Source organism: Somniosus microcephalus, chromosome 2, assembly GCF_052327205.1.
Source record: "Somniosus microcephalus isolate GS21.2 chromosome 2, FLI_Smic_1.0, whole genome shotgun sequence".
Classification (NCBI taxonomy): Eukaryota; Metazoa; Chordata; class Chondrichthyes; order Squaliformes; family Somniosidae; genus Somniosus; species Somniosus microcephalus.
This window is the reverse complement of record NC_140988.1, coordinates 270,104,615-270,121,223: the sequence shown is the minus strand read 5'-3', so window position 1 is coordinate 270,121,223 and position 16,609 is coordinate 270,104,615.

Here is a 16,609-nt window from a genome sequence, read left to right as displayed (position 1 = left end):
AATCTCTGACCACTTCCTGATATCACCCTTCACCCACATCCCCCTCCCCCCACCCCCACCATACTTCCTTCTGTGTGCACCCCTGAAAAAAACTTTCTCCCAACTCTTTTACAACTGCACTTATGAAATCCCAACTGTCCAGCCTTTGGCCCTCCTTTCACCATGACATTTCTGCAGCTACCGATCTGCTCAACCACACCCTCACCAACACATTTGATGATCTAGTCTCCCTACTGAAACAATTACTCTCTCTCACCCTGGCCATTCCCCTGGTACGGCCCTCATCTTCGGTCACTTGAGCCCAAGGGACACAGACTTGAACGGATATGGCGGACAACTGGTTTAGCCATTCACCGCCAGATTTGGCTGGACCACATACAGCATTATCAGATCCTGCTCTCGTCTGCCAAAACTGCTCACTATTCCAGAATCATTGTGGAATGCAAAGATATACCCCGGCTTCTATTCCCCACTGCTAACCGTCTTCTTAAACCCCACTCCCCTGTCTCCTTCAACCGCACCTCCGACAACAAGTGTGAGGAGCTCATGGACTTCTTTGTCTCTAAGATTGAGACCATCCGTTCAGCTGCCTCTGGCACTTCCCTTCCTTCCCCTAGCCCACTGGGCCAAACTTCCTCTAAGGTTCCCCCCGCCCTAGCCCTGAACTCGCATATTTCTCCAGTTTCTCTCTGTTCTCCCCTCATGACCTCTTCACGCTCATCTTGTTCATGAGTTCCACTTCCTGTTCCTGTGACCCTATTCCCACCAAACTGCTGACCACCCAACTTCCTTTTCTGGCTCACACGTTAGCTGACATTGTGACCGGTTTGCTCTCCTCAAGTACTGTCCCCCTCTTCCTCAAATCTGCTATCATCACCCCTCTCCTCAAAAAAACAACCCTTGACCCCTCTGTCCTTGCAAATTACTGCCCCATCTCCAACCTCCCTTTCCTCGCCAAAGTCCTTGAACGTGTTTTCGCCTCCCAAATCCATGCTCATCTTTCCCGCAACTCCATGTTTGAATCCCTCCAATCAGGTTTCCACCACAGTACCGAAACGGCTCTCATCAAAGTCACAAATGACATCCTTTGTGACTGTGACGAGGTAAACTATCCCTCCTCATCTTTCTTGACTTGTCTGCAGCCTTTGACACGGTTGACCACTCCATCCTCCTCCAACGCCTCTCCACTGTCGTCCAGCTGGGTGGGACTGCACTCGCCTGGTTCCATTCTTATCTAACTAATCGTAGCCAGAGAATCACCTGCAACGGCTTCACTTCCTGCTCTAGCATTGTTACCTCTTGTGTCCCCCCAAGGATCTATCCTTGGCCCCCTCCTATTTCTCGTCTACTTGCTGCCCCTCGGTGACATCATCCGAAAACACAGTGTCAGTTTCAACATATACGCTGATGACACCCAGCTCTACCTCACCACCACCCCTCTCGACCCCTCCACGGTCTCTAAATTGTCAGACTGTTTGTCCGACATCCAGTGCTGGATGAGCAGAAATTTTCTCCAATTAAATATTGGGAAGACCGAAGCCATTGTTTCCGGTCCCTGCCACAAACTCTGTTCCCTAGCCACTGACTCCATCCCTCTCCCTAACATCTGTCTGAGGCTGAACCACTCTGTTCGCAACCTTGGTGTCATATTTGACCCTGAAATGAGCTTCCGACCACATATCCATAAGACCACCTATTTCCATCTCTGTAACATCGCCCGTTGCTGCCCCTGCCTCAGCTCATCTGCTGTTGAAACCCTCATCCATGCCTTTGTTACCTCTAGACTTGATTATTCTAACACACTCCTGGCTGGCCTCCCTCATCCCTATGTAAACTTGAGGTCACCCAAAACTCGGCTGGCCGTGTCCCAACTCACACCAAGTCTTGTTCATCCATCACCCCTGTGCTCGTTGACCTACATTGGCTCCTGGTTAGACAACACCTCGATTTCAAAACTCTCATCCTTGTTTTCAAATCCCTCCACGGCCTTGCCCCTCCCTATCTCTGTAATCTCCTCCAGCCCCATAACTCCCCCGAGATATCTGCCCTCCTTTAATTCTTCCCTCTTGAGCATCCCTGATTATAATCGTTCAACCATTGGTGGCCATGCTTTCTGTTGCCTAGTCCCTAAGCTCTGGAATTGCCTGCCTAAACCTCTCTGCATCTCTACCTCTCTTTCCTCCTTTAAGACGTTCCTTAAAACCTACCTCTTTGACCAAGCTTTTGGTTACCTGCCCTAATTTATCCTTATGTGGCTCGGTGTCAATTTTTTTTCTTATAATACTCCTGTGAAGCGCCTTGGGATGTTTTACTACGTTAAAGGCGCTATATAAATACAAGTTGTTTTGTTGTACGAAGGGTCTCACCAATTGCAAGACAGGAATTGGCTTATCCTGCAAATCCAAGTCCGGTCCATGTACTGCTTTGTACAGCTCTCCTTATGATATGTCGTTGCAGAGGTCATGGGGGGAATTTTAACCGAGAAAAACAGGTGGGTTGGTTCGTTGGGGTAGTTAAAGTGTTAAAAATCTGACTCCTTATGTGAACCTGCCACCAACCCATCCACTTGCGGTCTTAATGGAGGTGGGACGGGAGGTAGGATGGGGGCAGGCAGCCAACCCGTTACCAGGAGGTGGGCCATCTGTTTCAATACTATAATGAGGCTGGGATCCAGGGACCCTGCCTAACCCACCCCTATGATCGGAGACCACCCCCCCTCCCTCTCCCCCACAGGCTGCAAATCACCCCCCAGGTCTCTGATCCCGCCCCCCCGCAGGCCTCCGATCCCTACACGAGGCAATCCCCTGCCAGGCCTCTATGTTGGGGCCTCAACTATTCACAATATTTATTAGCAACTTAGATGATGGCAGAGAAAGTCATTATCCAAATTTGCCGATGACTCAAAGATAGGCGGCATTGTAGGCAGTGTAGATAAAGTTACAAAGCATAAAGTTACAAAGGGATATTAATAGATTAAGTGAATGGGCAAAACTGTGGCAAATGTGAGGTTATTCATTTTGGACCTAAAAAGGATAGAACAGGGTACTTTCTAAATGGTGAAAAGCTAAAAACAGTGGAGGTCCAGGTACATAGATCATTAAAATGTCATGAACAGGTACAGAAAATAATCAAAAAGGCTAATGGAACTTTGGCCTTTATATCTAGAGGACTAGAATACAATGGGGTAGAAGTTATGCTGCAGCTGTACAAAACCCTGGTTAGACCACACTATTGGAGGCGGGTTGGAGGCGGATTTCGGTTTGGGTGGGTTCCAAACCCGCCTCCACTATCAGGTGGGAAAAATTTGCGATTTTCCCCTAATTGGCCAGTTGATTTCAGAGGTGTGGGTTCCCCTGGGCCAATTAGTCTTTTGGGGCCAAAACTTGCCTCTGCTGACATCACTTATCCAGCTTCATTTAAGGGCTGCTTGCTGCCTTGGCTCATTCCACTGGTTTTTGGTCGATGCTGCACCACCTCCGAACTTTTATCTCCTTGATGAATGGCCAGTTCCAAGGCAAGGGCCTCCCCGAGGTTCTCGGATGAGGCACTGGGTATCCTGGTTGAGGGGGCAAGAGTTAGCTGGGAGGTGCTCTTCCCCTCATCTGGGAGGAAGAGGTCTCCCAAAGAAACCAAGGCTGTGTGTGTCCAGCTGGCAAGGGATATAACCTCCAGATCTGTGTGCAGATTGGGTGATTGTTTCTGTTTATTGATGAAATGCCATCCGTGTGTGAATGTATCAAAATTAGGTGATGGCAAACTGTTGGCATGATGGCATCTGTTATTTCGGCTTAGGCAGCTCCACATTGCGGGCTCCACGACACTTGCGTGGTCAGGTTGGTGGTCAGAGTGAAAGGAGCCAGAGAGTCATGTCCATTGTCTATCATGTGTTAAGAAGGAGCCAAGCACATGTGCCACAATGGGCAACCTATGCAAATCTGGCCAGGATGAGTGCATCCCTTGCATCACGGGCAGCCATGTGCTCACGTGCTGCCGCTGCTGCTGGTCGATACGGCGCCACTCGGTCCTCCTCCTCCTCATCTGAAGAGGCTATGAACTGAGCCACTTGCTCATCAGGAAGCTGCAAGCCACGACACTGTGCCATGTTGTGCAGTGCACAGCAGACCATGACCATTCTGGAGACCCTGGCTGCTGAATACTGCAGGGCTCCATCTGATCTGTCAAGGCATCAGAATTGCATCTTCAGTAAGCCCCAGTTTGCTCGATGATGGACCTGGTTGAAATGTGGCTGGCATTGTAGCGCTCCTCAGCCTTGTTAGCTGGCCTCCTGATCAGTGTCATTAGTCACTTCTTCAGGGGGTAGCCCTTGTCACTAAGGTGCCATCCGTTAAGTTGGTTTGGCGGATTGAAGAGCGGAGGAACACTAGATTTCCGCAGGATGAAAGAGTCATGGCAACTACCACCGAACTTGGTGCAAACATGCAAAATCTCCTTCTTGTGGTTACACACCAGCTGTACGTTGAGGGAGTGGAAGCCCTTGCGGTTGACAAAGATAGCTGGGTTGTGATGGGGTGCCGCAAGGGCCACATGTGTGCAGTCTATGATGCCCTGCACCATTGGCAAGCCTGCCATATTTGCAAAGCCAACTGAACGCGCGGTTACACTTGCTGATCCCTTGAGAAGTGGATGTAATTGTGTGCCTTTGCGAAAAGGGCATCGGTAACCTGCGTGATGCAACTGTGGGCGGCTGACTGGGAGATGCCGCTGATGTCTGCTGATGATCCCTGGAAGGAGCCTGTAGTGATCAATAACATGTCATTCTGTGGTGGACACTAGGTGGAGCAGTAGAGCTGTATATAGCTGTATGTATAAAACTACACTACCCAGCTATATATATATTATATTAAGACTACATTACCCATGAGGCTAGGCTACCCACAAGGCAGCAGTCAAGATGGAAGCCTCTACAAGATGCTGTACAAGTCCACATGTGCTCAATAAAAGTAGCTAGCAAAAGCTAGCTGTGTTCATAATAAGAATGTCTATTTATTAATGAACATAACAGAGCCTTTGACAAAAAAGTTGATTGCGGTGGTGACTTTGTCAGCCACTGGTAAGGGGTGGCCACCCGCTCCTCTGGGCTCCAGGTGTTGGTGCAGCAGAAGTCTCGGACAACCTCTCACGAAAGTTTCAGCCTCCTTTGGCTCTGCTGCTCAGTCATGTTGAGGAAGGTCATCCTCGGCCTGTAAACCCTGTGTTGGGGGTATTTCCTGCGGCGACGTGCTTCCATGCACTGGCGCCTTCTGCCCTGTGCAGCATCAGGTGGGTGAGCAGGAGATTGGTGCTCCTGCTTCTGTTGTTGCTGCTGTTGTTCCTGGTTCTGCTGCTGCCGTGGCTGCTCCTCATCCGAATCTGAGGTCCATGGTGAAAGGAAATAAATGGTTCCCGTGCTGCTGGCAGATACCTCCGTTGGGGAAGCACTCAGTCCAAGCGGGGAGAGGCTCTTCCAAGGAGGTCCCACAGTTGAGAGATAGAAGCTGCAGCACCTCCGACTTCGGTAGGCCTGCTAAAAGTGCCAAAAGACCTATGGAGCAAAAGTTCTGCCACCTGCAACTGCTCCCTGATGAAAGCTCCGTTTTAATGGTGGAGCTGCAGCTGTGAGGAGGCCACCCACTTGTCAACCCGCCAGGATTAGTTGGCGCGGTTTAGGAGGGTCGTGCAACACGCACAAAATGTGGCAAAATAACAAAGGCCTGTCAAAATAGGATTATAGAGGCCCTTAATGACTATTTAAGGGTTTTAACTATCTCTCCCAACTGATGGAGGCGGGACCGAATCGCACCCATCAAACCCGCCTCGGGCAAAATTGCTCGGAGGCGGGTTGGAGGCGGGTTCCGAACCCGCCCTCACTTTTTGTGATTTTGCCAACTGTCCCGCCTCCAAACCCGCTTCCCCGGAGTACTGTGAGCAGTTCTGGGCACCACACCTTAGGAAGGATATATTGGCCTTGGAGGGAGTGCAGCGTAGGTTTACCAGAATGATACCTGGACTCATAGAAACATAGAAACATAGAAGATAGGAGCAGGAGTAGGCCATTCGGCCCCTCTAGCTTGCTCTGCCATTCAATGCAATCATGGCTGATCATCCAAGTTCAGTACCCGGTCCCTACTTTCTCCCCATATCCCTATCCAAGGGTTAAGTTAAGAAGAGAGATAACACATATTAGGGTTGTATTCCCTAGAACTTAGAAGGTTAAGGAGTGACTTGGTTGAAGTTTTCAAGCTATTAAGAGGAACAGATAGGGTAGATAGAGAGATACTATTTTCACTGGTTGGGGATTCTAGGACTGGGGGCATAGTCTAAAAATTAGAGCCTGACCTTTCAGGAGTGAAATTAGGAAACACTTCTACACATAAAGGGTGGTAGAAGTTTGGAGTTCTCTTTTGCAAACGGCAATTGATGCTAGATCAATTATTAATTTTAAATTGGAAATTGATAGCTTTTTGTTAACCAGAGGTATTAAGGGATATGGGCCAAAGGCGGGTATATGAAGTTAGGTCGCAGATCAGCCATGATCTCATTGAATGATGGAACAGGCTCGAGGGGCTGAATGGCCTCCTCCTGTTCCTATGTTCCTATGTTCCCTCCACAAGGCCTCCCCCCAACCAGGCCTCCAATTCCCCTGCCTCCTCCGTCCCTCCCCATGCTGCTCCTCTGGCCCCCAATCCTCTTTGGAACCCCCCCATCCTCCTCTGGTCCCCGACTCTCTTCGAACCCCCTCCAATCTTCTCCTGGCCCCCGATCTACTTCAGACTCCGCCAATCCGGTTCTTCTCCCAGTCGCCAATCCACTTCAGACCCCCCCAATCTTCTCCCGGTCTCCGATCCATTTTGGACCCCCGCCCCGATCTTCTCCCGACCCCGATCCACTTCGGACCCCCGCCCTGATCTTCTCCTGACCCTGATCCACTTTGGACCCCCCCAATCTACTCCCGACCCCGATCCACTTCGGCCCCCCCCAATCTTCTCCCCGCCTCCGATCCACTTCGGACCCCCGCCCCGATCTTCTCCTGGCGCCCGACCCCTCGATCTATTCTCGTCACGACCTCTACGCGATCCCTCCCTCCTTCCTTCCCCTCTTATGAGGACAGGTTGCATAGACCATTTAAAAAATATTTGTTCATGGGATGTGGGCGTCACTGTCAAGGCTCACATTTATTGCCCATCCCTAATTGCCCTTTAGACGGTGGTGGTGAGCTGGCTTCTTGAACTGCTGCAGTCCGTGTGGTGAAGGTACTCCCACAGTGCTGTTAGGTAGGGAGTTCTAGGATTTTGACCCACCGACTATGAAGGAACGGTGATATACTTCTAAGTCAGGATGGTGTGTGACTTGCAGGGGAACTTGGAGGTGGTGGTGTTCCCATGTGCCTGCTGCCCTTGTCCTTCTAGGCAGTAGAGGTTGTTGTGTCTCCTTGTGTTCTTATATACTATATATATATTACAGGCACTTTTAGTTCATTTTGGTTAGTGCTTTTTACTTAGCTGTATTCTTGCTTTTGTTACAGTGCTGCCGCATGGTGCGGAGTGATACAAGATGTCCGACGCTGCACTGTGCACTGCCCGTGCACAGTGTGCCACATAGCAATATAACTACACCATACCAAAGTAGTTCCATACCAAAGTAGTTCCATTTAACGATGTGATACTATAACAATGTAACATCCCTCTTTCTCAAAAAACTAAAACATGAAATTTAACAATTTAAATTAACAAATATTATATCTAAACTATTATTATCAACTACAACGAATCGTGAGTTTTTTTTTATTCGCGATATCGCTCAGGTGGTTGGATGTTGTCCCTCCATCTTGTGGATTTGGTGGTGACCATTCCTCTCTGCGGTGTTTTGGTGTATTCCGCTCTCGTTGTTGTTGTTGCTGTCGCCTTTGGAGTTGGAGTGTGCATGCTCGTGGTTGTTTGATTTGTAGCGCTTGTTTCTGGTGTTGTACTGCTTGTGGTAGCTGGTGTTGTCAATGTTGCTGATGTTGTCTGCTGCTTATCCAGTTCAGGTGAAGGTCTGATGTGGAGTCTGTTCCGTCTGTATTGGTTACCAGGTTCAGTCTCTACGAAGTAGGATCTTGGAGTATCAGCTTTTCCAATTACCTTGGCTGGATTCCAGGTTTTCAACACCGGGTCTTGCACATGCACTGATTGTCCATTCAGCAATTCTGGTAGCATCTTTGCATGTTTATCGTAATGTTTGCTTCCTACGATTTGAGCTTCTGCCAGCTTTTGTCTGAAGTCCTCCTGGTCCTGGGGAGGATGTATTTTTGCTGGTAGGGTAGTCTTAAACTTCCTCCCATTCAGCAATTCCGCAGGTGATTTCATGTCTGCTTTCAGTGGTGTTGATCTGAGTGATAGGAGGGCAAGGTCTTGGTCTTCCCCCATCTCACTACTTTTGATGAGAGTTCTCGTGACAGCCTGGATCTGTCTTTCGATGAACCCGTGTCCCCTTGGGAAATGTGGGGATGAGGTTACTATTTTGAACCCATACTTTTCTGCCAGAGCTCTGAATTCACTCGATGTGAACTGGGTTCCATTGTCACAGATTGGCCCAGAAATTCGTGTCGGGGGCTTCCCGCGGGTGAAAGCCCCCGACCTACACTTACCTAGCGCGCCGGCATTTGAAGCCTGGGCCTACGTGGATTTCCTGTCTGTGGCCCGGTTCAGCTCCCAGCGCACTGTGCTTGTGTGATCCAACAGCGTACTTAGTGCGATGCGTCGGCTGGGATCACGTGAGCACTGGGCAACCAATCGGAGGATGCAAAAGTTCATTCATGAGTTTGAGAGTAAGAACTGTCAAACTCATGAAAACTCCGGGCGCCCAAAACAGTACTTAAACTTGAAATAAAATTTTAAAAAAATCACACTATCTAAATGAACTATAAATAACTATTTTAAACAATTATTTACATTTTTGAAAAAAATAATTTTATAAAAAATCGGGGCTAAAAATACACTTACCTTACTGTAAAGTCTTTAAAAATAATAAACCTGTGGAAAAAAAATTCAAATTTTAATTAATAGACCACTTACCTTTTAAAATTAAGTCCTTATGTCTGCTTTTTCATGCACGGGCAAACCTGGGAAAAAAAAGGAAGTTCAACGCGCACGCGCAGACTCCTGTGCGCACGCGTTCGACCTCTGAACCCCTTGGTTCAGAGGATCGGAAATGCCGGTTTCCCGCGCATGCGCTGTGCATGCAGAAAACCGGCAATTCCATCGGTCCCACGCGTGAGTACACGGTGCTTACTTGCGCGTTGGGACACTAATTTCTGGGCCATGACCTTTTCCGGGATTCCTTGTTCAGCAAACAAGCTCTTTGCAATCCTGGTGGTAGTTGTGGCTCTCAAGTCTTTCGTCCTTCTCACAAAAGGAAACTTGGAATAGTAATCTGCCACTATGAGATACCATTCGTGATTGCACATGAAGAGATCTGCCCCAACAGTGTGCCATGGTCTTGACGGTATTTCGCTAGGTATCATCTCCTGTTTCTGTTGTGCATTTCTGTATTTCTGGCATATACTACATGCAGAGACCATCTGTTCGATATTTTTGTACATGCCTATCCAGTATACAGCTGATCTGGCTCTCAGCTTGCATTTCTCCATTCCCATGTGGCCTTCATGTATGAGATGGAGAAGTTGTGTCTGCATCGTCTTTGGCACGATGATCCTCGATCCAGCAAGGAGAATACCGTCTCCTACTGCAATATCGTCTTTAATCGTCCAGTATTGATGAATTGTCGCCTGTACTTGCTGGATTCTCTCTGGCCACCCCTGTATTACTTGTTGTGTGAGTAGTTGCAACTCCTCATCTTTGCTAGTCTCATCTCTGATTTGACTGAGCTTTGTAGGGGTAACATTCACTAGGTGGTGGATTTTTACTGTTAGGCCCTCCACCTCGTGTTTCTCAGATGGTGACAATCGAGACAACGCATCTGCTAACACCATTTCCTTTCCTGGCTTATATTTAAGCGTGAAGTCATAGCTTTGGATCCTTAGAAGTAGTCTTTGCAGTCTTGCAGGCGCTTTGCACAGATTCTTCTTATAGATCTGTTCTAGTGGACGATGGTCACTCTCTATTGTAAATCGTCTGCCATATAGGTATGTATGGAATTTCTCGCATCCGTACACTACTGCTAATAGTTCTCTTTCTATGTTGGCGTATCTCGTCTCGGCTGACATCAAGGCCTTTGATGCGAAAGCTATCGGCTTTCCTTCCTGCACCAGAGCTGCCCCTAGTCCTCTGGTAGAAGCGTCTACTTGCAGAGTGACTGATTTTCTTCTGTCATAATATGACAGACTTGTTTCTTTGCACAGCAGTTCTTTAAGTTGTTTGAAATTCCTTTCGTGTGATTCAGACCACTGGTATTCGGCGTCTTCTTTCAATAGCTCTCTGAGATTTGTTGTATGTTCCGACATGTGTGGGATGAAAGAACTCATGTATTGGACCAAGCCGAGGTAACTCCTCAGCTCTTTCTTGTCTTTGGGTGGTTTCATTTCAGCAATCGCCGCAATGGGGGGGGGGGGGGGAGGAGCTAAACACGATTAAAATCACTAAGGAGATGGTACTCAGTAAAATAATGGGACTTAAGGCGGATAAATCCCCCGGACCTGATGGCCTACATCCTAGGGTCTTGAGAGAAGTGGCGGTAGGGATTGTGGATGCATTGGTGATCATTTTCCAGAACTCCCTGGACTCAGGAAAGGTCCCGGCAGATTGGAAAACTGCTAATGTAACACCCTTATTTAAGAAGGGAAGTAGGCAAAAAGCTGGAAACTATAGACCAGTTAGCCTAACATCTGTGGTTGGCAAAATGTTGGAGTCCATTATTAAGGATACAGTAACAGAGCATTTGGATAAACATAATTTAATAGGACAGAGTCAGCATGGTTTTACGAAGGGGAAGTCATGTTTGACAAATTTGCTCGAATTCTTTGAGAATGTAACATACAGGGTGGATAAAGGGGAACCAGTGGATGTAGTGTATTTGGACTTCCAAAAGGCATTTGACAAGGTTCCACACAAAAGATTACTGATCAAGATAAAAATCACGGGATGGGGGTAATATACTGGCATGGGTGGAAGATTGGCTATCTAACAGAAAACAAAGAGTTGGGATAAATGGTTCGTTCTCGGGCTGGCAATCAGTAACTAGTGGTGTTCCGCAGGGGTCAGTGCTGGGACCCCAACTCTTTACAATCTATATTAACGATTTGGAGGAAGGGACCGAGTGCAACATATCCAAGTTTGCCGACGATACAAAGATGGGAGGGAAAGCAGTGAGTGAGGAGGACATAAAAAACCTGCAAAAGGACATAGACAGGCTAAGTGAGTGGGCAGAGATTTGGCAGATGCAATATAATGTTGGAAAGTGTGAGGTTATGCACTTTGGCAGAAAAAATCAAAGAGCAAGTTATTATCTAAATGGAGAGAAACGGCAAAGTGCTACAGTACAAAGGGATCTGGGGGTCCTGGTGCATGAAACACAAAAAGTTAGTATGCAGGTGCAGCAGGTGATCAGGAAGGCCAATGGAATCTTGGCTTTTATTGCAAGGGGGATGGAGTATAAAAACAGGGAAGTCTTGCTGCAGTTATACAGGGTATTGGTGAGGCCACACCTGGAATACTGCGTGCAGTTTTGGTTTCCATATTTAAGAAAAGATATACTTGCTCTCGAGGCGGTTCAGAGAAGGTTCACTCGGTTGATTCCAGAGATGAGGGGGTTGACGTATGAGGAAAGGTTGAGTAGGTTGGGACTCTACTCATTGGAGTTCAGAAGAATGAGAGGCGATCTTATCGAAACATATAAGATTGTGAGGGGGCTTGATCGGGTGGATGCGGTGAGGATGTTTCCACTGATGGGTGAGATTGGAACTAGGGGGCATAATCTTAGAATAAGGGGCTGCCCTTTCAAAACTGAGATGAGGAGAAACTTATTTACTCAGAGGGTAGTAAATCTATGGAATTTGCTACCCCAGAGAGCTGTGGAAGCTGCAACATTAAACAAATTTAAAATGGAGATAGACATTTTCCTAGCAGATAAGGGAATTAGGGGTTACGGGGAGAGGGCAGGGAAGTGGATGTGAGTCTAGGTTCAGATCAGCCATGATCCTATTGAATGGCGGAGCAGGCCCAAAGGGCCGTATGGCTTACTCCTGCTCCTATTTCTTATGTTCTTATGTTCTTATCTTCTCTGGATTTGGCTTGACTCCCTCTGTTGTATAAATCATACCGAAGAATTGGCATTCCTTGACTTTAACTATGCACTTATCTGCATTTAACTTGATGCCAGCCTTCCTGGCACTCTCCATGGCCTCATGTAGGTGCATGTCATGGTCTCTTTCATCTGCTCCATAGATCTGAATATCATCAGCTATTCCTATAGCTCCTTCACAGCCTCTGTATGTCTCGTCTATTTTCTGTTGAACGATATCTTGACTGACCTTTAGCCCGAATGGTAGCTGCAGGAATTTGTAACGCCCAAATGGTGTGTTGAATGTTGTCAGTGTTGTTGATTCCTCATCCAACTTCACGTTCCAATATCCATTTCTGGCATCTAGTTTTGAGAAAGCCTTGGCTCCTGCCAGTGATGGCGTAATCTCCTCTAGCATTGGGGTGGGATAGTGGTCCCTCTTTATCACCTGGTTTAGATCTTTGGGGTCCAAACATATTCTGAGACGCCCGTTTGGCTTTTCTCGTACCACAATTGAGTTTACCCAGTCTGTGGGTTCAGTGACCTTTACGATCACTGCCTTTTCTTCCATCTCCTTTAGCTCTCTTTCAAGCTTTGCCTTCAGCTCGATGGGTACTTTTCGTGGAGCATGGATAACGGGCTTTACCTCTGGATCGATGGTGGTGTGGTATTGGAAATCTCCAAAACATCCCACTGTATCATCGAAACATTCCGGATACATGTCTATCAAGTCTTTTTTACTCTTGATTTGTGGGCGGTTCTCCAGTGGGGTGTTGCTGTCTATCTTCAGTGAAGTTTCCGTCAGCTCGTGATGCACTGAGATCAATCTCAACTTCTCGCAGTTGTTTAATCCCAGGATCACTGGCCCCTCAGTGTCGGTGACATAGAACATGCAGTTGATGTTCTTTCTTTTATGTGTCCCTTTGATAAAGGTTATTCCGAGTTGTTTAATCTCACTCCCCCCGTATGCTGTCAGCGTGACATTACTTGCCTTTAAACAACCGCTTTTCGGGTAGCCATCTTCTCTCAGGTTTTCGGGAAAGATCTGCTGGTACAGTCTCAATGGGAGAATGTTGCTCTGAGCCCCTGTGTCCAGCTTCAACTTTAAGTTGATGGTTGTGGGCCGACCTTTGACCTTTTTTTTGGTTTGGATGATGGTGTGCAATTCTCTCCTCGGAGTATTTTCCGCTCTGGACATCTCGTGAAGCTGTATCTTTATGGTTTCGATGTTTAGTGCATTGTCGTGATCATCATCATCATCCTGCTCATCCATGGCATGTATATTGTGTTTCTTTCTCTGGTTCTGCTGTCCGCCTTTGTTTTTGATGTATGTTCCTCCTTTCTTTGTTCTACACCTCTTTTCCCAGTGGTTTAGTTTGCCACATGCATTGCAGCTTGATCCATATGCTGGACATTTCCTCTTGTCTGTTTAATCGTGTGGTCTTCCACAATTTCTGCACGTTTCCCCCGTTGTCATGTGCATGTCTTTGTGTGTTGTACTTTTCTCTCACTGCATCCACTCTGTTGTCCGTCTCAGAAGCCGTCCGCATGTCAGCCGTTTGAGAAATCAACGTTTTCATTTGCTGCTTCATGGCTTCACGAGCTCTCGCAGTATCTATAGCCTCTGTTATTCCGAGCTTTTCTTTTCCTATCAGGGCTTTTTGTACCTCTACATGTGCTGACCCCCATATTAGCTGGTCCACAAGCCTTTCCTCCATTTCCTTAAATTTACACTTGCTGGCTTCATTTCTCAGCCTTGTCAGGAAATTGTCAGCTGTTTCACCGGGTTCCTGTCTTAGGCTCTGGAATTTGTATCTGTGTATACGGTGATTGGATTTAGGCTCTAGAAGGTTGCTGAATTTGTCAAAAATTGTCGCTGGGTTTTCCTTTTCCTCTTCAGTCAAACTCCAGCTATTATACAAATCTAGGCCTTTTTCTCCTGTCCACAACAGAATGTAACTAATCTTTTCCTCGTTGGTAGTACCCTTCAGGAAGCTTTTGAATGTAAGCTCACATTTCTGTTTGAACTTGCGGAATGCTTCTACTATATCGTCGGCTTCCCAGTTCATGAGGGGTTGCATTTGCACAGTCAGTGCAGTCATTTTAGTTTCGCTTTCAATCACCGCAGACACCGGCACTCACAATCAGCTCATAAAATCACTTTTCGTCTTATTTGTAGTTCGTATAGCAGAATTTGTACTCACTTATACCGCTGCCACCATGTTGTGTCTCCTTGTGTTCTTATGTACTATATATATTACAGACACTTTTAGTTCATTTTGGTTAGTGCTTTTTACTTAGCTGTATTCTTGCTTTTGTTACAGTGCTGCCACATGGTGCGGAGTGATACAAGATGTCCGACGCTGCACTGTGCACTGCCCGTGCACAGTGTGCCACATAGCAATATAACTACACCATACCAAAGTAGTTCCATACCAAAGTAGTTCCATTTAGCGATGTGATACTATAACAATGTAACAGAGGTCATGATTTTGAGAGGTGCTGTCGAAGAAGCCTTGGCGAGTTGCTGCAGTGCATCTTGTAGATGGTACATACTGCAGCCACGGTGTGCTGGTGGTGGAGCTGTACTGGAACAGCTTGGCTAGAGGCATGGCTAGTTCTGGAGCACAAGTCTTCAGCATGACAGCCGGGATGTTGTCGGGGCCCATAGCCTTTGCTGTATCCAGTGCACTCAGCCGTTTCTTGATATCACGTGGAGTGAATCGAATTGGCTGAAGACTGGCTTCTGTGATGGTGGGGACCTCAGGAGGAGGCCAAGATGGATCATCCACTCGGCACTTCTGGCTGAAGATGGTTGCGAACACTTCAGACTTGTCTTTTGCGCTCACGTGCTGGGCTCCGCCATCATTGAGGATGGGGATGATCATGGATCCTCCTCCTCCCGTTAGTTGTTTAATTGTCCACCACCATTCACGACTGGATGTGTCAGGACAGTGGAGCAGGCTCGAGGGGCCATATGGCCATATGGCCTACTCCTGCTCCTAATTCTTATGTTCTTATCTGATCCGTTGGTTGTGGGATCACTTAGCTCTATCTATAACATGCTGTTTCCGCTCTTTAGCATGCATGTAGTCTTGTGCTTCACCAGGTTGGCACTTCATTTTTAGGTACACCTGGTGCTGCTCCTGGCAGGCTCTTCTACATTCCTCATTGAACTAGGGTTCGTCCCCTGGCTTGATGGTAATGGTAGAGTGAGGAATATGCCGGGCCATGAGGTTACAGATTGTGGTGGAATACAATTCTGCTGCTGCTGATGGCCCACAGCGCCTCATGGATGCCCAGTTTTGAGCTGCTAGATCTTGTCTGAATCTATCCCATTTAGCACAGTGGTAGTGCCACACAACACGATGGAGAGTGCCCTCAGTGTGAAGCTTGTAGTCCCTTGAGTATAGAAGGTTAAGAGGTGATCTAATTGAGGTGTTTAAGATGATTAATGGAGTTGATAGGATAGATAGAGAGAAATTATTTCCTCTCGTGGAAGGGGCCACAACAAGGGACATAAACTTAAAATTAGAGCTAGGCCGTTTAGGGATGATGTCGGGAAACACTTCTTCACACAAAGAGTAGTGGAAATCTGGAGCTCTCTTCCCCAAAAAGCTGTTGAGACTAGGTCAATTGAAAATGTCAAAACTGAGATTGATAGATTTTGTTAGGCAAGGTTATTAAAGGTTACAGAACCAAGGCGAGTAGATGGAGTTGAGATACAGATCAGCCACGATCTAATTGAATACCGGAACAGGCTGGAGGGGCTGAATGGTCTACTCCTGTTCCTATAATCCGAATGTAAAATGGGTGGTAGCGAATCAGCACTGTGTTTTACACCTCTCCTGATTTTTATTTCTATTGACTGCAATGGATTGAAAATCTGGAGAGATGTAAAATGGGCTGCCGATTTGCTATCACCCATTTTATACTATCGCACAAAGTCAAAACAGAAACAAGGAGATATGGGCATTTTTCCCAGTGTTGCTGGAAGTGAGTAGTGGTGTCCCACAGGGTTCAGTTCTGGGACACACTGTGTATATGAATGATTTGGATACAGGGTTCGAGAGAGTGTCCAAATTTGAAGATGATACCAAATAAGAGGTGCAGTTAATTCTTTGAAAGACCAAGCAAGCTGAAGAGATAAGATGGGGGGTGGGCCAATAAGTTACAGGTGGAAGTTCATGGCAGTAAGTGTGAGCTGATACATTTCGGTAAAAAAATAACAGCAGTAATTATACTCTGAATGGAAGTAGGCTCGGTGCTTTGGAAGAGAAGAGGGATTTGTGGGCTGCAGGCTCACAGGACATTAAGGTTGACGTAATAAAACTCACTACGCACTTGGTTTGAGCATAAAGCAAGGCTTTAATCAACTTGTTTCAGAACATGG